Genomic DNA, 22,278 nt, shown 5'->3' on the forward strand with positions numbered 1-22,278 from the left:
GACTTGTTGACCGATACCGATCGATACCAGTGCATTTAAAAAAATAACAGGTTCTAACAGCTGCAACTTTAACGAGGCGTCATGTTTGTAAATCGTACCTTTTGCTTTAATATGAATTCAGTAGAAAATAAGTATAACCTGGTATAAAATGGAAATGAGTGAGGGACATCTTGAGTAAATGTACTTGAGTAATGGACATCTGAAAATATGCGTCCACAGTAATGGACGCATTATGATTTATTCAGCTGTCGCTCAAGTGAGTCCGCTGACTTGAAACACTGAGACTTTTCTCTGCAAACAGATGTTTTCAGTTTTAACAGAGGTGGAGGACATGAAGCTGATTGAGCGGTGAAGACAGTCGTTCACAGATAAGCGTCTCACACACACACGTCCAGATTCAAGAGACGATCTTGGCATCAAAAGGTCAAACACGACGCTCTGAGGTTGAGCATCCGCACCGTCCTCAGCAGTGAGGCGGCTTCCTTCTCCCCCTTTGCCTCCGTGTGTCTCCCTCCGTCATCACCGCTCCACCTTCACTCTTCACAGTTTTTCCTTCAGAGGTCCCCGGCACAGGGCGGGCTTTGAAGATGACATCATTGCGGCAGCGTTTCTGCTGCAGGGGAAACATTAGACCTGATTTCTAACCATTAATCTCACTTTGATGTCTCTCGCGCCGAGAACATTGCCTGTGAACACACGGCAAATAAAACACCTTGTGTAACACCATCTCCTCTGTTTTGTCTCAGCTCCTCTGCTCCCTCGTTCCTCCTCCTCACGCTCTCTCTCTCTCAGATTTGCTTTCACGAGATGTTCTCTGCCCACTGCCACCGGATTAACCCATCACCGCTCCCAGTCGCACCACAGGCCTGGACTGGGAGAAAAGCGAAGGGAAGGTTGAAGGGGAGAGGAAGAGCTGAGAGAGTGATACTGTGCTCAGGGTTTAAGGATGGGACGGAGAAAGAGAGGGATGAGGAGGGAGTAGATGACGGAGAGGAAAGGGACACAGAGAAAGCCTCCTTGCAGACGGCCTCCCGTCCAATGAGGCAGCGAGAACTGCCAGCACTTATCAGTTCAAAAAGCCCAGAGCGAGAGAGAGCGGGAGAGAGGGAGGGAGCGAGAGCGGGAGAGAGAGGAGGGAGCACTAATCTGCGGAGAAGCAGCGGAGCGCCGGAGAATATAGGCCACTGGCCCAATTTTCATTGAGGAGAAAAGAAGATTTGCTGAGTGTAAAAATAGAGCTTTTTATTTCCAAATTCTCATCTTACTTTGTTCAGTGGAACGGAGCGTTCTCCAAACCGAGAACCTTTATTTAAACAACCCTCTGTGACACTTCACATAAACACATGCAGCTTTAGCCGTTAAACTGTTTTTTAATTCGCCATTTCACACACACCACTTTGTTTAGTGGATATAAAAGTGATGGAGCCTGAAACATAAAAGAGGAGTAGAAAACTTAAAACCCAACAAATTCTGACCTCATGGTGGCGCTAGAGGAAAAGTCGTTTTTTTTCTTCTCAGTTTTGTGTTAGAGACGTCGTGAACACGCCCCCTCGCTCGCTGTGAATTTTGCTGGAAATCATCCAGAGCTCAGCTTCACATCCTCCTCTCCCCTCGTGTATTTCATGAGCGACTCGTGTAATCAAATGTTTTCTTCACAGAATAATCGACTCAAACACGTTCACTCAGAATGAAACACGATTATAAGCTGATTGAAGCTTTGTGCTGTTGAAGGGGGCTGATGGTGAAACCTGCTGAGTTGTTGTTAAACCTGTTTGATAGAATACAAATGGATGAAGAGCTTCTCTTACGGGAAGAAGAGGATTTTACTAGTTCGCTGAAGGTCGATGAGTATTTCAACAGTTAGCGCTAAAGCTAAATTCAGCCTGACTTTGTCTGTTAATATCTTTTCATTATTTTTATATTATTTATTACTTTTTACCTCATCCTCTGTGTCTCACAGTTTTTTCCTTCTTTTCTAGAAAGCATCAATTTCTTTCTTATATTTTACGATTTAAGGATTTTTACAATTTTACGATTTAGGTACTTGTATGGATTCACTTATGTACATCCCACTTAAAAATAATTGTGTGTCCAAGCTGCTCTGTTTTTATTTATTAATGTGCCTGAAAGTCTTAACACGTCCTGCGCTCAGATACAGAACCTGATTACGACCACATGCGTGTTGATCTGTTTACATACATGTTTGCATTTTCCTCCCTCTGATTTTTCAGCTATAGGAGAGCAGCATTCGTGGAGTTTGTGTAGGCAGAGGCAACAATCAATCCTCCCAACGCCACACACAAACACACACACACACACACACACACACACACACACACACACACACACTGTGGCTCCGTGTGGATGTGTCCTGAATACAGATACCTCTCAGTTTTTGGCAGGAGCTTGTGTAGAACCAGACGTTAAAGGTTACACACACACAGAGAGAGAGAAAAACACGACATGAGACATTTGAAGCGTTTCGCAGGAATTAACAAGAAATGTGAAAGAGTGAGAGCACGTTCAAGAATGAGAGGAATCCTGGATTTGTTGCTCAGAGATAAACGTGCAGGAGGCGACTGATTCATCAGTGAAACCAGATGATGTTTCTCTTAAACACACGTCCAAAGGTTTAGATGAAAACACACCGGGATCTTCACGGGATGTCGCGGTGGTTTATAAGAAGCTGCAGCTGTCGGACATTTCACATCTTCACTCTTTACAACCTGAACTTCAACCTTGAACTGGATTATGACGTCTGGATCTTAAGTTATGAAAGAAATAAGCAAAGCTAATGTTAGCGGCAGCTTGGCTAAATATCCCCCGTTTGCCGAAGAACATCAGAGAATCACAGATTTTTAAAAAAACTTTATTTTGTATTTTTTTTTACTGTTTTTAAAAATTCCTAAACCATAGACTTAATGTTAAGACGGACAACGTGGCAGCTCCCAAAGAGTGAAGCCGAAGCCTCTTGATCACCCCCTTGTGGCTGCCTGGAGTAAAGGCCACAAACCCCCTGCCTCCTCCATGTTAGAAGATGCAGATGTTCTAGTGCGAACTTTACCACCAGGTTGAGAATGAGGAAGAGATATGTGAAGGAGCTGCATCGCCGGGTTATGTGCAGCGGAGACGTGCGAGCTCGCGACTGACAAAAGATGAGGCTTTACGTCCCGCTGTCGCCATGGACACACTTCCTGGCCTTGGCTATAGGGCAGCGGAAAAAACAGCAGCCGCCGATGGAGCGAAAGAGAGAGAGAGCAGAGACAGAGGGGTGAGACAGGGAGGGCAGAGGGGGGATGGAGGGGAGGAAAAAAAATCAGCAGCTGGACTCGCCGGAGGAATTAAAACTGGAGCTAATCCCTTTCTGCTTTGTTCCACACGAGGCTCTTCCTCTGTAGCTCCACCCTCAGGACACGACTTTGTGGAGACATATTTCTGCAGCTCTCTTTTGTCAAACACTGTTAGAACTGTTTGAACTTGGAGGACAGGTCGCACTGATGCAGATTAACTGGAGGACGATTGGAGGACGCGTTGAACACAAAGTGTTGAAAAAAACGCTCCTCGTCTTCGTACACAAACAAAATCTACGAACAAGTAAATCTGGTTTTGAATAATCCTGCTGAAGAGAGACTGAGGTGAAAACCTCACATCACACATAGAATGGAATCTGTGGCCTTTGTGTCTTACACTGTGAAAACCTCGCGGCCTGCACCTCGGCTGATAGTGTCTCTGACTGTATGCATGAATAACTGTATGAATATGAACAGCTGCATGAACCGCACACTCACGGATGAGTGCTCTGACATGGGCGAGAGACGCAGGGAGAGGACGAGGAGAGAGAGAGAGTGAGTTACTCCATCCCCCTACCCCCCCCACCCCCACGTCACCGGAGCAGCCTTCTGCTTAATCTGAATTCTAAAAAGGCAAACGGTTCATCGTGGCTGCAGGAAAAGACCAGATGGTCATGACTAAAACCAGAGAGAGGGAGCGAGAGAGAGAGCGAGAGAGAGGGAGCGAGAGACCAGATGTGGTGTGTGGAGATGCATGAAGAGGAACGAAGATTGTTGAAGGAGCAGAGGAGGGTAAACGAGTCGGAGCAGAAAAAGCAGGAGTGCTGCTTTAATATAAACACACACATTCCTCTGTGCGTCCTCTAATCAAACCCAGTGCATTCTGGGACAAACCCCATGACTCCGTGACCCCGCAGTGACAGCGGCCAGGACGAACCGAGCGACAGCAGCGCGCAGTCACGCAACACGCCGGCCACGATGCCCAACCACCGTCAGCTCTAATTCTCTAATCCACTAAAATCCTTCCTCCGCGCGGCTAAGCTACCGTAAGCAAGTCAGTCACCTCCTGCACCTGATCACTCGGCAGAGTCAACAGGCGTTACGAGCTGTTTAAGCTCCCGAGCCGCTTTAAGCCGCTGCTGTTGGTGTTAGTGAAATATTATTTTACAACTTGAAGTCTAAACAAGGCGTTTAGCAGTTAATGGTGTATGATTCTGAGTGCCACCACAACAGAACCAGATCTACGTCAATAAAAGGCTCCTTCACTTTCTGGAGCTTTCAACCTCGTCGCAGCTGGACACAGTCCGTCTTTCAGATACGCAGCAGGAGACTGTCCGAGTCAGATTCGTTCATACAACAACGGCAATCTCCTCATCGACAAGCTGAGAATCTTCCTGCTGTATTCTCACAGTCACATTCAGTTTCCAGACAGTTTCCTCAGGTGCTGCAGGAAAAACGTCTGGACAAAGTCTGACTGACTTCGGATCACCTCAGGAGAAGGTGCAGAGTTCAGTGCAGGTCTCACAGCAGCTTCCTTCTCATTGACGAGGACCAGTTGCATTTGTCTCCGTCTCAGTCTTGTTTTTGTGGATTACGTGCCGGTCTTCTTAAGATCAGCAGCTTTGGGCTTTCACATGATAACGAGACTTCATTTGATAAAAGTTAACACAAGTGGACCGAAGCGTTGCATCATGGATTCAGTTTGTCTGTTGAGGATTATCTGACACAAATCCCAATAAATCATCAGAGCACACGTGTCGTCGATACTAATCTCAAAGCATCAAAGAGAAATGAAATCACGTTCTGTGGCTGCGTTGTTTGACCACGGGCGGATGAGTTGAAGCTCCTCCCTCCAAATGTTGATGACAGTGGATTGCATCATGCGGACTGAACCCACATCCCTCAATGACGACTGAGCTGGTGCGTCCACGTTTTGGATCTAAACACGTCTACATCAGCAGGTGAAGACACAGGCGACACCTTGTTCAGGCGGATGAGACTAATGCAGCTGCTTCTGCACCGACGCAGAAGTTTGCAGTGACTTCCACTCCCTCCCAGAGCAGACGAATTCATCTGGAGAATTGTTTTCTAGAACAGAGAGTCGTGTTGTGTCGGAGGAGCCGTGGGTCTCGTTTTCTGACACTGTCAACTTTCCTGAAAACAGGTGGACGGGCTGAGGATAGGTGGAATCATCTCCCTCACCTGATGAGGGTTTAACACTGAATCCACGATAAAATGGCCGCTTTCAAAGATACAGTTTTCGTTGAAACGCCTCAGACACGACTCAGAATAATCTTGACTCTCATGCACTGTGACAGTCGGTGTGCACAGCCGCAGACAGAAATGCTGCGGTGTGTGTCACAGCAGCGGCAGCAGGAGCCAGATATGAGAAATCATGGAAATGTATTTGTGTCGTCGATGCTTCATTAGCGTTCGGGCTTTATGGAAGATAAAAATATCTTTGTGCCTCTGGGAGGAGAGAGGATGACGAGGGGAGGGGCTGAGTGTGTGTGTGTGTGCGGAGATGAAATGAGGATCCTGCTGTGAATATGTGTGTGTGTTCATCCGATGTGTGTTTGTGCACGAGCGAGGCTGCAGCGGCGTCGAGAGTAAAAACTTCCAGGCAGAACGTGATGTGAAGGTGCGACGCTGACGTCAGCCTCTCCTGACATCCTGCTGTCAAAAATATCTCCCCTCCTCGTCTCTGCCTCCTTCGCTCCCGAGCTCGTCTTCGCTGTTTCTTCATCACAACCACGCCGCAGGCGTCTGTCAGCGTGTGAGCACCGATGCATGAAAATGTGTGAACGCTAGTTTGGACCGAAAACACACCGAAAACAATAAAAAGCCTCAGAGGTGGATACATGCCCTGCACACACTTTACACACATCAAACAATGCTAACTACTTTCATCATGACGTCATCGTGGTGTCACTGACATCGTATGATGACGAATGATTGTTTAAATCTAAATAAACTGTAGATCGTCTCTAATAGTATTTAACTTGACGGATGTGGTGGAGATCATGTCTGAGGAGGCGGCTCCTCGTCTGTACTGTAAATATTACGTATCGTACGTGTACGTACGTTTCTAACATAATGAAGAGTACAAACGGTCACAGCTACATCGAATGGCTGCAGTAAACGTTCCATGAACAATAATCGTGAAGTACAAAGTGAGCAGAGCTGGATTTACATCTGCAGAGACACGTGACCGGTCACACACTCTGACATCTGACCAACACTGGCGTCTTCGAAATCAACAACATTCTTCTCTTCACTAAAAATAACATTTAAAGAAACGAGTGAAGAGAAAGTGACAGATGCCTCATTTTTAAGAGTTCAACCAGTTAAACACGGAATTCTGGACTTTTCAGAAAATGTTTTGAATGAGCAGCTCTGCTTCAAATGTGAGCCACAGAGACAGGTGGGCGGGCGGCCGAGTGGGAAAACTAAGAGTCAGGAACATTCAGGCACGCTCGGCCTGCTGGGAAACGCTGTCAGACGTTTTGATTGGTTGTCCAATAATCGTGAAAATAGGACCTGGAGTCTGGCCGGTTTCTTGTGATCGGTCGACGTCACGTCTGAGTGTGTGTGTGTGTGTGTGTGTGTGTGTGTGTCGTGAGCACAGACGAGCGGAGAAAAGCCTGAGGGAGAGGAGGAAGAAGACAGGGGGGAGGGGGGGAGAAGAAATGTTGAAGTCACGCAGCCCGTTGTAAGATAACGCCTTCAGTGAGCTCCGACACGTTTACAACACGTCTGTCGATGAGAAGATCAGAGCCAGATGGCAACGCAGCCGCTTTAATGACAACTCGTTTCCTCGAGGGGGTTAAAGTTCACAGGATGAATTCATCATTTGGAGATGAAAGAGGTGAAGAGGAGCGAACGCTGTGAGGACAGGAAGAAGAGCAGGAACATTCATTCATTCAATCCTAAATGGAAGCAAAGGATAAACCTCGACCAAGACCCGACGTCAGCACGTTACATTCAATCAATCTGCACCAAATCACACTCGCTCCACTCATCCCTGGACTTTGTTGATAAAGATGCAGAAAGCCTTGCAGTGTTATTTGTGGATCCACCTGGACCCACACAAAAATATCTTTCCAGATCAACAACAAATGCTGACAAGGCCGATAAAACAGCTGGATCCGTGCTTCTGCTCCTGGATCTCATCTTGTGATGGATGTTTGAAACAAACCTGATAAAAGCTCTGAACTGACAAACCACCGACGGAACAAAAAATTACATCCAAGAAAAAGATCAGTTCCTGTTTGGCTCGGGTCTGATCCCAGATGTGCCACTGGCTGGAAAAATGCTGCTGGAGCATTTGGTTTGAGAGAGAGAGAGAGAGAGAGAGAGAAGGAGAGAGAGAGAGAGAGAGAGAAGTTTTTCTTTTCTGCTGAATCGAAGAGTACGAGAGACGGTTTCCTCCTCCTTCACTTTATCTCTGTATCGTATGTTCTCACGTCTGCGTCTTTACATGTGACACCTGCACAGATCCACATTCTCACATTCACCCGACGACGCGTTTCTCCCGCCTGTTGTCGGCCGGCGTCGTTTGTACGAGTGTGAAGTGTCGGTGACTCCGGGTCGGCACCTTGGCTTCATTTCAAGTGTAGACGCGTCCATCTTTATTTACAGCATGTACAACATGAACACGCGTCACTTGTTTGGGGTTTATGGGAAAATACTTTTAGTTTCAGATTCACACACACACACACACACACACACACACACACACACACACACACACAGTTACTCAGCAGGCCTCGGTCCGGATGCCGACATCCTCCACAGTGTTATCGGGGCTGTATCTCACTGTAATGCACAGTTCACTGAGGCTCCAGATGGAGAGGCAGCGAGGAAGAGGAACAGGATGCCACAACCTCGCCTCACACAGCGGACAAGAGTCACAGCTGCAGACTCACACACACACACACACACACACACAGGGAAAAGCAGGCCAGAGCACCCACGCCTGTATCAGCCCACATGAATGCTTCTAGAAGAAAAAGAAAAGCTGACACACACGACTTATCTTCTCTATATCGTTCGTATGAACCTGCTCGGAAACACACGTCGGCTGACGAGCAGGGAGTCGAGGTGGCGGTCGGTGGCGGTCGGTGGCGTCGGACGAGGAGAAACTGCCTTTTGTTGTATTATCAGTGTGTTTGTGTGTTTTTTCTTCTGAAGCACGGCGAGGAGGAAGAGGAGGCGCTGTTAGTTTAGTTTGTTTGTCAGCAGGATTAAAAAGTAAAAACTGCTTCAATGAAACAGGCCTAGAAAGAACCCGATGCATTCTGTGCTGGATTCAAACAAAGACGTGTCTTCTGCAGTTTTCACTTGTCTCCCACAAAAGGACATAATTAAAGTTCACACTTAGTACACACAGTGCCAGTGGTTTGATTTTAAAGCAGCGTCAGCACTCGTGTGAGCAAAAACTCAGAAGCTGTAGAGTCTCAGTACCTTTGGTTTTCCCGACACTTCAACACAACCTTAATTACAGTGTTTGAAACGCTACTGATAAGTGTTCTGATGCTGGAGTGATTTCTGGACCAGCAGTATGAAAGGAAGCATCGCGTTACATGTAAATGTGTTTTAATGAGGCAGTTCAGGAAGATCTCGACGTGTCAGCGTTTTAAGGACATTAACGGACGTGGGAGGAGAAACCACGTGAACACCCGGATCCTTAATGTACAGTAACTGTGCTGCTGGAGGGAGGAGAGAGGGGAGGCTGAAGACAGAGAGGGAGGAGAGGACGAAGGAGCGGCAGGGTGAAGTCTGAGTCATCGCCAGTTACAGCCATCGTCTGAGCCAAAGGGGGAGAAGAGGGGAAACACACACACACACAGACACACACACACACACACACACACACACACACAGACACACACAGGGACAAGGCCATCTTTAATGGCAGCTTCCCCATCTCTTTCACTAAAGGGGACATGGAGTCAAATGGTCAGGGGCTGTGGGGGACGGTCTTATTGGAGCCACTGACCCCTTTGTAACACACACACACACAAACACACACACACACACACACACACACACACATACACACACGCACAAATAGGCCGGAGTCCCCAAACAGTCCATTAGAGATTAAACAAGTTGTTCAGTCTATGTTTCAGACTCCGGGCATGACTCAAAATTTCAGATTAGTCTGCCGCCTCCTCTCTTTCTCCCCCTCTGTTACTCTCTCCATCTCTCTCCCACCGCTGCGTCGTCTCTATCTTTCCATTAGTGGATTAAGTGCTCGGGCGGCGGCGAGGAAGACGCTTGCAGAGAAATGAAACTCGGTCCATCACCCGGCGTCAGGGGGACGTGAGACAACTGACTGCCTGGCACACTTTACCTGCCCGCCCTCATCGCCCCGTCACATCACGGCTCCGTTAAAGATTTCTATAATAACACAACGAGCAGATGGATTCACACGGAGTCCTGCTGTTCCTACATTATTGGGGTAGTAGCTCACAGTTAAATGAGCGCCCCCCGCTGGCAGAGCGGGGCCACGGGGATATTTATCTTCATGTTGCCACCTGTTGACTGACGAGAATGCTCAGTTCGTTCACTGAGGACCATGAACGTCATTTAAATAGTTGGACAAACATCACAAGGCCTGTTTTATAAATGTATTTTACTCTAAACGTAATTTCATAATTATAATAATAAGTATATCCGAATATTTAGGAGTATAAGTAGTCGTAGCATTAGTATATAATCACAGAAGCTCCACACCACTTGCCTCAGCAACCAGTGAAGCTGACAGCTCGGTCTCCTTCAGGTAATTATCAGTGGGCTTTCTGGGATTCAATTAGTCTTAATGAAACCGATCCATTAAAGAGCCATCGGTCGGTTACACACTCTTGTGCTCCTCACGTGGACACGACTTGTTGTTTCTCTCTCATCGCAGCGATGCTTTCATTCACATCGCCACGGTAACAGCCCTCCGTCCGTGCTGCGCCTCTTCTCTCAATGCTGGAGTAAAAACCTCCTGCACGTCGGTTTCCCGTCTGAACCGCTGAGCAACAGAGCAGATGACTAAGAGGGTTTCTGTAACGATGGAGTCCACGTGCAGGAGAGGTGAGTTAGTGAACCAGCAGAGGGAATATTCACGTTTTTGTGAAATAACAGAATAATTGTTTTATTTTATTCTATTGCAAATCAAATGAATTTTGATCTGAACTCACTTTCATGAGGTTTGAATCTGAAACACTACAGCTGGATGTTTGACATTTTTTAAGTCAGATGTCAAATCCTTTGATTCTGAAGTTTAGTTGCTGAGACTGATTTGATATTTCGGCTTAATTTCTAGGTAGTGGAAGGAAGTGGACACGTGTCCTCCGTCTTTACATCCAGTCTGTGGTTTGGACCATGTTCCATCCACTTACATGGAGGAGGTGGGGTTTATTACCTGCAACAGGTCCCAGCTTCACTTCTATGAACAGTCCGTTGTGCAAACCACTGAAACAGGGAGAGGAACAAAATGGATTTGAAAAATGGACGTGTCCATATAACATCGGCAACATCGTCTATTGTGGAAACTTTAATGGATTCCTCAGAATGTAATCTACCATCGGTGAGACGATCTTCCTCAAATGTTGGACACTAAGTGCTGCACGGAGATAAATGGACCTGAAATCAAACAACTGGGCAGATGTGACCTGCGGGCAGCCGCTTGCCCACCTCAGGGTTGAGTTTCTCCAAAGTGAAAAAGGTTATTACGTAAAAAGCCTGTAGCCGAGCGTGTGTGTGACGGTACAATGCATTAGTGCGAGCTGCAACACCTCCAGCACTGTTGGTACACGGGTCCCCAGAGGGTTACATAAACAACACACACACAGCAAGTTGTTCATCAGTTTGAGTGTGAGCGGAGGTACGTGTTTGTGTGTGTGAGTTTTTCATGCCTGTGTCGTTGAGGTTAACCTGATTCCTGAGGCTTTTTAAAACCTCACGTACATGAACACACACACACTCCTGAACTCACACACACACACACACACACACACACACACAGTGGAGAAAGAGATGGAGGCGAATCTGCGCTCAACGTTATGTAAGGAACCTGACGGAGCCGTCTGTCCGTACTCTGCGTTCGTCTTCTGGAAACTTACGGACTACGAGGGGGGGACGCATCAATGTATGTGGGCAGTGATGGTTTAACGTTCTGGAATGGACACAAGACAAGTCGTGCTTTGACTGATGAGTTCAGGAAGGACAATGAAAGTCATTTATAAAGTTGTCTTCGTTTAGTTTGTGATTCTTCATTTGGTCTCGAAAATGTTTGGCATTAAAAAATGAAAATGACCGCGGCTTTGATCACCTCGACAAAAGAGTGTGTCTCATCAGAGCAACTGTTACAGACCTGTACTTTCCACCCACGCTGCAGGCTGCGTCATCACACACAAACACACACACACACACAAAGATCCGTCATCATCCAAAGAGCAGCTGAAGAAGCACAAACACACCAGACCCCCCGACGGGCACTGCCAGCTTCTCCACCGCGCCACGGGCTGAGTGCTCGTCTGTTGCATGACAACAACAAATGCTGGCCAAAAAAAAGTTAGATGTGTGACATGCACACACACACACACACACACACACACACACACAGTTTAGAATTTAGTTTAGGAAAAAATGAAATGATGAAATTAAGTGAAACCCCGTTGCATGCTGGGAGTTTTTCACAGTCAATTTGATGATTAAAACTAATGTGAGAGGGAGCGACAAAAACATTTGACAGAACCTTGACAAACCTTGACAGAATACACACACACTCACACACACACAGACACACACACACACACACACACCTGCCTCCCCTCCTGCTTCAATCGAATCAACACTTGATCCAATCAGACCCACTGGGGCGTTTCATTGTGTGTGTGTGTGTGTGTGTGTGTGTGTGTGTGTGTGTGTGTGTGTGTGTGTGTGTGTGTGTGTGTGTGTGTGTGTGCACATGTGCATGTACAATGTGGCGAAAACAGAGCGTTGTGCGCATATCCATGTGTTGGTGTGTGTGTGTGCTCCAGTACATCGGCACCATGCTGTTTGTGTGGCTCTGCCCATCTGTGGAGGCTTAGTTGTACTGTGTGTGTGTGTGTGTGTGTGTGTGTGTGTGTGTGTGTGTGTGTCTGTGTGTGTGTGTGTGTGTGTGTGTGTGTGTGTGTGTGTGTAAATCACTTCGTACATTATTCTGGCCTCGGTGAAACACAAACAGATTGAGCTTATAAAACACCACAGTTGTGCACCTTCCCTCCATCCATAAAAATCAACACAATCACCGCAGGTCCGCACACAACCTCGCTACCCTGCTGACACATTCGCTGCCCCGCCCCATCGGAGGAAATTTGAAAACTCCGCAGCGTGCTGAATTTGCATGGATGCAATTCCATCAGGGAGCGGTGAAGTCGAAACAGACAAACAGCATCAGAAGTGGAAGAGAGCGTTGAAAAGTAGGCTTTTGCTTGTGTAGGCGTCACTTGTAGCACAGCAACCGACCGACCACGCAGCCGAGCGGTAGCTGGAGGGATTCGATTGCTGTGTGTGCACCTCTGACGCTGGGAAATTTAAAATACATCATCGCACATGCTTCAGATATGCAAACACTGTCTCAAGGTAAATCTGATAAATAGTGACTCGCTGCTCGTTGGCTCCTCTGAGTAACATATGCATGATTTACATCAACGTAATCGTCCTGCCACATAACCTGCACGTGTTTCTACACTGCAGGCTGGTGGGAGGGTGGAAATCAGAAAACACACCTGACAGAATAATCTGTAGAAAAAATGAAATCTCTGGCGAGGGAGGAAAACCAGTTTACAATTGGTGATGTGAGTGGAAATGCGGACTTCCCCTTTAAGGCATCACTTCCTGTTTGCCCTGAGCATCCAGTAGAACACAGTAGACAGTGTGTTTTTTTTTTGCGCTAGACATTTTAAAAAGTGGCGGAGGAGGAGAGCTTGGCTCTGGGTGCTGGTTTCTCTCTTGGCCCAGACCCACTCCGGCCTGTTTCTCTTCCTGAGACCCCAGAGACGTGAGACTGAGGTTTCCTGTGTCCTTCTGCCTGGTGTACGCTTCTTAAAGAGTTGAAGCTGCACCCGAATCAGTCCAGTTCAGGACAAATGTCTGGTCCGGTCCAACACACGATGACTGAAGTCATCAGTGTTTCAACCATCTGACTGGATGTCTCGTCGTCTCGTCTGTAGACCCACGTTTCCCACATATAAACTTTACTTGTTTATCAAAGTCTGTTTTCCGACTCAAGAGAGCATCTATCTTTATTTTCAATCCTTCTGAGAAAACAACACAATCTGCGATCGTTAGACTGGTGGACAATTGTCCTTCACTCTCTAGAATCTAATTGTGAGACTTAGCAACTTGCCCATCGACACATGCAACAAGCATGAGGCAGCACAAACAGACGTCCAGTATTTATTTTTCTTTCACTTTTATTTTGTCTTTCCCAACACTTGAAATGCTCCACTGTTCCCTCCAGCTCGTCTCTGGCCGTGCTCTCTGCCAGGGAGGCGGTGTTATGTGTGTTTTTAGAGCTTTTCTTTTTCCTCTGAAATCAGCTCCCTGCTACGTCTGGAAACAGACGAGACCATGAGAGGGGAATCAAACAGTCAGGCCTGCAGGCTGGAACACCAAAACAATGGCCCGAGAGGAGCTGGAGAGAGATTTCTTCATGACCTGCAACGTTTAGGTCTCAGGAAACGGACTTCTGTCGTCTGCGTGCACGTCTCCTCAGAGCTCACAGATACTGATGAAACAAATCGGAGTTTAAGCAGCACAACCACAGGACACCCGGAACACATTTCAAGTTTTCAAGTTGTTTAGAAACTACAGTCACAACTTCCTCCAGCGTCAACACATTTGTAGTTATCAGAAGTCCTCGACTCTACACTGCCCTCTAGTGGACGGCTCAAAAACAATGCTGGCGTAATGTTGAATTGTTAGAAATAGACGTATCTCGTAAAGGCAGCATAAACTACCTGTACAATGAGAGTCAAACAATCTGTTTGGTTGGTTTCCGATGAACTTTTCCTTCCGAGTCGTACTTTTGCTTGTTCAAAGTCCGAAACTGTGACAAACAATTTCCTGTCGAGATAGAAAGCGGCGTCCGTCCCAACAGGGGGTCAATCTGCAAATGGATACGGAGAACAGGGCTGAGGAAATGGAGTGGCAGCGGGGTGAACAATGCAAGCCAGCAGCCGCAGCGCAGATTACCGGCGGTGATGTAACACGGCCTAAAGACACTGTCCCTCTCTGTAAGTCAGAGCTTCCTGAGAGAGCAGCACACACATGGTGTAAGCAAACAATCGCACAGCAGTGGGGGAGATGGGAAACTAAAGGCAGGGATCGTCTGACAGTGACATGTCTGTTCCCTCTGTGAACCAGGAGCCATGTGAGCGCAATGCGACTGTCTCAGACTTCGAGTCCTCGCATATCTGTGTTGTTGTCAGCGTGATGTGATCCTAATCATTGTGTTGTGGTCAGATTCATTAAACCTTAACTGGCATTTTGGTGAAAAGTGAATCTAGAGAAATCCAATCTCTCTTCCCTCCGCCCACCCCGCTTAGATTTCATGGAAGCTCTGCGATGCCCACAGCCGCAGGCCAGTGCCAAATGCATCCGGGCATTCAAAGTATTTTTAACACTTGCACTATGTTTTCAACCAGCTAATGGAATAAACTCGTCCAACTCTTTCCTCCGGTTTTATTTATTTATTTTACACAGCGTTGGTATTGAAAAGCAACCGTGCCTTCATTTGAATAATTCAAGTCTACCGGAGGATCAGTCGGCTGAAATATCTTGACAACTCTTCACTGGGTTGTCATGAAATCTGGTGGCGACATTGTTGAAATGTCATGAATGACATCTGACGCAGTCGAGCGTTGTCACTGCTGGGAAATTGATACCGAAGCTCTGAATGACATCACCGGAACAAGATGGCAGTGCCCGTATCCGGGGTATTTTAGCATCATTTCTGCAGGAGGAAGTGAAACTTATTTATTTGGACTTTATTTAGAGTTGATGAGCGAAACCGAGACGGAGGAGAGAGGAAATGGATTTCGGTGAGTCATAAGGAGGTTAACATTCCTCGTGTTCTGTGGTTTCAGACTCGGACCATGCTCAACAGCAAACTTTCTCTTTGGCTGAGCTGCAGTTAATGTTTAAGTTTCAGTTTGTGGTGCACTCAAACGTTCTGGTTGCTACAGATGCTTTATTATGGTTATGGTGATTAACTTCATTCTCTTGTCTTGTATTGTCTCTCGTCCGGCGCGTGTGACAACTCGAGAGTTGTTTCTGAAGAGTCGACCCAACAAACCAGACATTTCTTCTGTTGTTGTTTTGATCGTTTCGTGTTCCACCAGATTAACACTGATCCTCCCAGAAACTGTGTTTGACTCAGCGGCTCCAAACATTCAGCCACAAACATTCCCCTGGCAGCGGCGGCGCTGGCGGCTGGAGCACGGGAGGGGGTGGGGGGTGGGGGGGGGGTGGGCTTGGGGCAACCGACACCACCGACACACACGGAGAGGAAGTGAACCCGAGAGAGGAAGCACATTTCTGCTGCGTTGCCTGGTTGTTCTTTTTTTTCCCCTCGAGAAGACAGATCAATATGTGTCACAGAGGAGAGGAGGCCGGCTCCCAAACAGCTGAGTCAAGGCACACACACACACACACACACACACACACACACACACTTGTAACCCCGAGTGTTCGAGCCTCTCACGCCTGGATTTTTTTTTTTTTGTGATAAAAACAAATCTAAACGCTCATTAACCTAAAACCAAATCTCAATTCGTCCTTAAAACCACGAGAGACATTTTGCAGAAGTGAGGCCGGCTCAGAGCAGACGATACCGGGATGCTCTCCTGTCACCGACACTTTCTAAAAGGTTGAACCCGTGACTCTTTCTGTAGCGTAGCTTTAATAAAACAAAGACAGAGACTCTGCTGCGCTGAGGTTTTTTCTAACAGCTTGTAAAACGTGCACAGTGCAGAGGGAAGATATGACTGGAATTCAACCTCACAGGAAGTGGTCTGACAGCTGTCATCATGCCGTGCAACAGTCACACGCTCCTGTGTGTTTGTGTGCTGCATGTTGACGCTCAACAAGTGTGTGTGCGTGTGTGTGCGCGTGAGTGCCAGGGTCAAGATGCATTGATTAACATGACTATGAGTCACAAACAAACAGTCATTTGTTTCAGACATTTCCAGATCATGTCTTATCAGCCCCGAGTTCAGGCTCCAATTTCGTCGATAATTTGCCGAGTTCATGTTAGAAAATGGCTTCAGTTGTTTTTACTGTTTTATTCTCACGTCACAGCTTCTTCTTCTGTCTTCTGTGAGCGTAAACTAAATATATTTTGGTTTTAAATAAACCAAAACACCAAAATAAAACCTCGTTTAACACCTTCCACATTGAGTTCAAGCTAAAAAACATTGTCTAAAAAAATATAATAGGAAAACTTTAGTGACACTATGAAGGGATTAAATGAATCCCCCACCGCTCCTGGAACACATCAGCCAGTGTTGGCCTGCCAGACACATCCATTCATAAAAGACCCACCCCTTCTCCGTTCACACACACACACACACACACACACAGCCATGCAGGAGGGTCACAGGGGGTCAGCGGTGCGTTATTGTCGCCATTGACTGAAGTTTGTGGGTTTAATGGTTGAATTTAAAAGATAATCTGGGAGTGATCCTTCACATAGACAGACGTCCCAGGAAACAAACAACCCAAACTTTATATTATATTATATATTAAGTTGTTATAATTCAATTAGAGAAGCTGTAACAATATTCATGAGCCAGCTCTTCTGGTATGTTGAGGGTTTATGGGCTGTGAGGTAATGAAAAGGTCATCAGCAACACTAACCCAATCCAATTAGCTTAATCAATGGTGAGTTAAGTGCCTTCCTGAGAGTGGGACATTCACCAACTTGCCACTTGGACTGTCAAGTTCACGGCTGAGCTGTCTCTGGTCCAGACAGCGTTGGACATTTTACAAATGTGCAAAAATAAAGATTTACACATTCCAACCAAATATCCTTTGTTCATCAAAGGGAAACTCCCATCGACAGAGGTTTGCATTATATCTGATGTTAAAATAAGTTATTCACCCACAAGGGAATCGAACGCCTCATGTCTTTAACTCCCCCCCCCCCCCCTAAACAAACCGGAAATCTCAATGGACAGAGGACAGAGAGGATCCACATCCATGAATGGAGGAGGCTGATTCACAGTTAATGAACTACAGCCCTTAAAGAAACACCACAGAGGAGAAGAAGGAGAAGAAGGAGAAGAGGAGGTGTGAATGCAGGGAGGAGAGAGGAGGACACATGAATAAAGATGGACTCACCCTGGGCGCAGTGAAGTGAGTCAGCTACAGACCGGGATGCGGGAGCGTGCGGGAAGATGATCTCCTCTGGGTGTCACGCAGATAAAAACAGCTGTTCTGCAGGAGTGTGATGTTGTAGATGCTGCAGGAGGAGGAAGAAGAAGAAGAGGAGGAGGAAGAGGAGGAGGAAGAAGAAGAAGAAGAAGGAAAAGTCCACTCGGTCCGTGTCGCGTGTCTCTGCCGGGCTCCGGAGGCTCACAGGCGGATCTGAGGGTGTCTCACTGGCCGCGGAGGAAACAGGGGGAGACACGGGTGAGGAGGAGAGAGTCACTCAGAGAATGTGAAGGTTCCTCTGCGTCTGTGCGACTGTTCGATGCTGAGACACCGAGAGACGCTGCTCCACCGTGGACACGCCTAGTGCTCTATGTCCCGCCCCCTCCCTCTCTCTCTCTCTCTCTCTCTCTCCATGTCTCTCTATCTGACTCTCTCCCTCTCTATCTCTAACTCTCTCTCTCTATCACTCTGTGTCTCTCTATCTGTCCCCCCCCTCTCTCTATCTCTAACTCTCACTCTCTGTCTCTCTCTATTTCTCTCTGTCTCTCTCTATCTGCACCCCCCCTCTCTCTCTCTAACTCTCCCTCTCTGTCTCTCTCTATCTGTCCCCCCCCCCTCTCTCTCTAACTCTCCCTCTCTGTCTCTCTCTATCTGCCCCCCCCTCTCTTTCTCTAACTCTCCCTCTCTGTGTCTCTCTATCTTTCCCCCTCTCTTTCTAACTCTCCCTCTCTCCCTCTCTCTATCTGCCCCCCCTCTCTATCTCTAACTCTCCCTCTCTGTGTCTCTCTATCTTTCCCCCTCTCTCTCTAACTCTCCCTCTCTCTCTCTAACTCTCCCTCTCTCTGTCTGCCCCCCCTCTCTCTCTAACCCTCTCTCTCTAACTCTCCCTCTCTCTCTCTAACTCTCCCTCTCTCTATCTGCCCCCCCCTCTCTATCTCTAACCCTCCCTCTCTCCCTCTCTCTCTCTCTCTGCCCCCCCCTCTCTATCTCTCTCTCTCTCTCTCGGTCACAGTTAACACGCTGTCTGAATTGTCCAAAGATCGTCTATTGAGGACAGCGGCTCATTTAGTAGAACTTCATCAGCGTGAGGCCTGATTGTGTTTGTTGAACACAATGAATCATCACACACACACTGACTGCTCCTCCATCCTTCGGGTCGAGGTCCTGACCCGCTCTCGGAGCCGCTCACACGTTAGCTCACACGTTAGCTCACACGTTAGCTCAGTTTAGACGAGAGAACCAGTTAGTGTTTGTACGATTCTGCTGAAAGGCAGAAAAACAGCAATGAAAACATACAAGTGTTTTCCTTCATCGTAATCTTCTCCATGTTCGTTTACTCCCAGTGTGACTACAATTAGCTGGATGCTTGATTCTGCACGGAGCGTGAAGCGGTTAATTATCTGTCATCTGGTCTGCGATGAATTTCCTGCAGCAGGAAAAACAAACAAACAAACTCTTGGTCAGAAAAAACTATTTCTGACGCTTTAACCAGACGACACAAGTTTCCTTAACAAAATAAAACAGCAACATGTGTGATTATTAACTGTATAGACTCTACAAACTCTACCTGACCTAAAGTGCTCTGGTCCTGCAGGATGTCAGAGCCTCTCCCAGCATGCACTGCAGCGAACAAGAGGGCTTAAACACTTTTCACATTAGTCCGCGAACATCCAGAATAAACATGAGTAACGTTGAGCTCCCACATTTCATCCAGGGCCGATGATTAATACAAGAGCGATCTCTGTTCTCCACGGAGGAAAAAGAGCAGAGTGAGAGCTCTTTCTCTCTTCGCCACCTCTGATCCCACTGGTTCTCAGACGCTGGCACACACACACACACACACACACACACACACACAGACACACACTTGCACACACACATTTTTCAAAGCTGATGTCACCGCGTTATCCGGTCCGCAAAATCCCTCCTCCTGTTTCTCTTTCTCCATCACAACACGATCCAAAACATCCCCCCAACACCCCCTCAGACACACACACACACACACACACACACACACACACACACACACACCAGACTCCATTCTTTGAGAAGTGACAGTGAGCCAACAGGAGCTGGGCCGCTGGGTGTTGGTCCCTCAGATGAAGTTAGATCATCCATCACTTTCTGTTCTGAGGCCTCATGAAACAAAACAAGTTCTGTTCAGCTCAAAGAAAAACTTCAGGATGATTCAGATTTTTCTTCAGGATGTGTCAGTGTGACGATTCTTTTATATATTTTCTTTATTATTAATCTTCTCTTGTGTGTATGTTTTATATCGTCATGTGTGTATCATAGGATGGGAAACACTTTTCTGACCCAACGCTTAATATTTCATCTTTGTTGTTTTTTCAGATTGTGTTTTTTTTTGTCTCTTGACCTATGACCTCTGACCGATCAGCTCCAAAAGTTAATCATCCCTTTTTATACTGAGTCGACTGATTTATACGTGACGTCACTAAATTCTGCATGTGTGGGTGCAGCAGCTGCTTTTCACCACAGAGGCGAGAAGAAGATGAAAATAAAAGTATATTCTGAAGAGCAGACTGATATTTTTGTTGTTGTGAGCACTTGTGGTCGGGGGAAATTTCCCAAACGTCGTTGTGCGTCTCATGACCGTCCGTCTTTCAAAGTTCTCTTCCCTCAAACACACTTGTGACTTCTCTGTTGGTCTGATGAGGCAGATCCTCCAAACTCTGCACATGAATTAGACTTTTGTTCTCCTTGACCCCGAGGCCAGAACCACGTTTCCTGTTTGACACAAATACACGTGAACACGTCGGTCGACAAGGAAATATCACAATGTTTGTTTTATTTGTTGCTGCCTCATTTGTGACCCCGACTCAGATGACGGGACCGTTTGTTTTGCAGTGGCCATAGTTAAATAAATACCCAGCTGCGTTTATAGACTGTATATAAAGAGGTTTATACTTTGCAAGACGAATCAACGGTTGTTCCACCCATCGGCTGTGAATAAAGATGGAGGAGATTATCTGGATCTGCTCCAGAACTCATTGGGTTCTTCCTTGGGTCACGCCCCACCCCTCAACTGGGTTGAATGGAAATTGGTTTAGTAATTTTTTATGTAACCCTGACAAACAAATGCATGATGAATAATATAAATATAGAGAATAGAATGAGATGTGCTGATTAAAATACTGAACTGTGCAGTGAACAGGTGCAATAAGTGCAGTTTTACGAGGTTTCTTGACACTTTGAAAAATAAATAAAGATATTCAGATGTGTAGGAATTGAATGAAGCACTGTGATTGTCTCTGGAGCCAGTGAATGTGATTATCATCAGAACCTGTGAGCAGATAAATGAATCTGAGTCCTCTCACCGGCTGGTTTCACACAAACAAAGGCTTTTATTGTTGCTAACGAATGCTAATGAGCAGTCATTTGCATTGGAAAAGCAGGAGATGCTTCCACATTTATATATATATATATATATACTAATATATATATATATATATATACTCTATGTGTTCATGCCAACATTTGACACCGATAACATTGACAATCTGTAAACACTGAAAGAAACGTGAAGTGATGAACACCACCGTTTTTCTAGCCTCACTTGTCAGATGTTCAAGACGCTCGGTGGGTGATGTATGAGTCAGTGGATGATCTTTGGTTGCCGTGGGGAACATATGTTGATCCGCCTGCTGGGCTTTATAGAAACAGACAACAGCTCCCCAGTGTGTCACTGACAACAATACACACACAGTCTAATACACACATTTTTATTCTCTCTAAACAATTGTACGTAAAACATGTTTCTGCCGCGTCGTCGTTGCTTCCAGAGTTGAAACGTTCAGATAAAGATGCACGAATGGCGACGTCACTACAAGTTAGTGAAGTGGAGCCCGAACACACCGGAGCGTTGATCCACTTCCAGCTCCTGAAGGACCAGATGTGTATCGTTACTGGATTAACATTCATCCTGATTCAGTTTCATTTGATGGTGTGACACAGAATTACATTTTATTTATTAGTTTTTTGTTTTTTTGCTTTTTTTTGTCACTTCTTTTTGTCCGTTTTCAGCCTCCATACCGAAGAAAGCACATGTTGAGATGTTATTATTGCATTTTATTATTATCATTATATTCACCATGATGAGACATGTGTGTGTGTGTTTGTGTGAGTGTGTGTGTGCATCCTGAGGAAGTGACTGAAAAACAGGATCTAGCTGAAATACAAAGGTAAGTCCACACACACACACACACACACACACACATGTCTGTAAATGAGAGGTAACGTTAAAACACACTCAACAAGAGTGCATGTACAGAATACTCTGTGTGTGTGTGTGTGTGTGTGTGTGTGTGTGTGTGTGTGTGTGTTTCCCCCCTGGAGCAAACTAAAAGAAGGAAGTTCTTGTTTCCCATCACAAGACCAGCTCGTTTGTCAGAGGGGAGAAGAAAGGCCCAAAGAGAGGAAGTGCTCCCAAACAAAACATCTCCGAGGACTCAGCTGCAAAGAAAGGAAGGAAGGAAGGAGGGAGGGAGGAAGGAAGGGAGGGAGGAAGTATAAACCACAATTGAAAAACAAAGGGAGGGAGAGATAGAAA

The 22,278-nt window shown here is 46.4% G+C and overlaps 1 protein-coding gene across 1 annotated transcript in view; it reads right to left on the bottom strand.

Annotated features, from left to right (window-relative positions):
- The window catches only part of LOC109642661 (proliferation and apoptosis adaptor protein 15), a 32,152-nt gene extending 14,055 nt beyond the window's left edge, over window positions 1–18,097 (bottom strand). The window contains exon 1 of the mRNA XM_069518530.1: window positions 17,676–18,097. The gene's annotated coding sequence lies outside the window, so the exon portion shown is untranslated. The remainder of the gene's footprint in view (window positions 1–17,675) is intronic.
- Between the last annotated feature and the right edge of the window lie 4,181 nt (window positions 18,098–22,278).

This window comes from Paralichthys olivaceus, chromosome 22, assembly GCF_024713975.1.
Source record: "Paralichthys olivaceus isolate ysfri-2021 chromosome 22, ASM2471397v2, whole genome shotgun sequence".
NCBI classification, from domain to species: Eukaryota; Metazoa; Chordata; class Actinopteri; order Pleuronectiformes; family Paralichthyidae; genus Paralichthys; species Paralichthys olivaceus.